We start from the raw sequence: 1,715 nt of genomic DNA on the forward strand, positions 1-1,715 counted from the left end.
CTTTCATAGGGAACTTTTGGAGAACTTTTCTGAAGGAGTTCGTTCAGAAACTTGTATAGAAACATTCTTAATGAGAACTCGACAAACGCATTTCGAGAACATACACAAAGTGCCAACTATGGACCTAGTGCATCATCATAACTGAGTTCTCTTGCATTTCCCTACAATTAATTGGATCTCATATTGACATGTTTAGTGAAATAGAATGGAAAAAATCGAGTGCAACTACACAAGAACTAGTCTGTAACTGTCGTTCTTAATCAGTTTTGCGCAGTGTGAACTAAAACATGGATATCTGACTCATAGGAGTCCATTTTGGCTCCACAAGTATTCAAAATGTTTGTGACGACCAAATGCTTCAAAAGATTCTTTCATAGGGAACTATTGGAGAACTTTTCTTAAGGAGTTTGTTCAGAAACTTGTATAGAAACTTTCTTCATTAGCACTCGACAAACGCATTTCGAGAACATACAGAAAGTCCCAGCTATGGACTTGGTGCATCATAATAACCGAGGTCTCTTGCATTTCCCTACAAGTAATTGGATCTCATATGGAGATGTTTAGTGAAGTAGAATGAAAAAAAATCGAATGCAACTACACAAGAACTAGTCTGTAACTGTCGTTCGGAATCAGTTTTGCGCAGTGTTAACTGAAACATGGATATCTGACTCATACAGAGTCTGTTTTGGCTCCACAAGTATTCAAAACATTTGTGACGACCATATGCTTCAAAGTATTCTTTCATAGGGAACTTTTGGAGAACTTATCGTAAGGAGTTCGTTCAGAAACTTGTATAGAAACTTTCTTAATGAGCACTCGACAAACGCATTTCGAGAAGATACACAAAGTCCCAGCTATGGACCTAGTGCATCATCATAACCAAGGTCTCTTGCATTTCCCTACAAGTAATTTGATCTCATATGGAGATGTTTAGTGAAGTAGAATGGAAAAAATCGAATGCAACTACACAAGAACTAGTGTGTGACTGTCGTTCGGAATCAGTTTTGCGCAGTGTTAACTGAAACATGGATATCTGACTCATACGGAGTCCGTTTCGGCTCCACAAGTAGTCAAAACGTTTGTGACGACCAGATGCTTCAAAGGATTCTTTCATAGGGAAATTTTGGAGAACTTTTCCTAAGGAGTTTGTTCAGAAACTTTTATAGAAACTTTCTTAATGAGCACTCGACAAACGCATTTCGAGAACATACACAAAGTCCCAGCTATGGACCTAGTGCATCATCATAACTGAGGTCTCTTGCATTTCCCTACAAGTAGTTGGATCTCATATGCAGATGTTTAATGAAGTAGAATGGAAAAAATTGAATGCAACTACACAGGAACTAGTCTGTAACTGTCGTTCGGAATCAGTTTTGCGCGGTGTCAACTGAAACATGGATATCTGACTCATACAGAGTCCGTTTTGGCTCCACAAGTAGTCAAAACGTTTGTGACGACCATATGCTTCAAAGGATTCTTTTATAGGGAACTATTGGAGAACTTTTCCATAAGGAGTTTTTTCATAAACTTGTATAGAAACTTTCTTAATGAGCACTTGACAAACGAATTTCGAGAACATACGCAAAGTCCCAGCTATGGACTTGGTGCATCATCATAACCGAGGTCTCTTGCATTTCCCTACAAGTAATTGGATCTCATATGGAGATGTTTACTGAAGTAGAATAAAAAAAATTGAATGCAACTACACAAGAACT

Source organism: Triticum aestivum, chromosome 1D (assembly GCF_018294505.1).
Source record: "Triticum aestivum cultivar Chinese Spring chromosome 1D, IWGSC CS RefSeq v2.1, whole genome shotgun sequence".
In the NCBI taxonomy this organism is placed as follows: Eukaryota; Viridiplantae; Streptophyta; class Magnoliopsida; order Poales; family Poaceae; genus Triticum; species Triticum aestivum.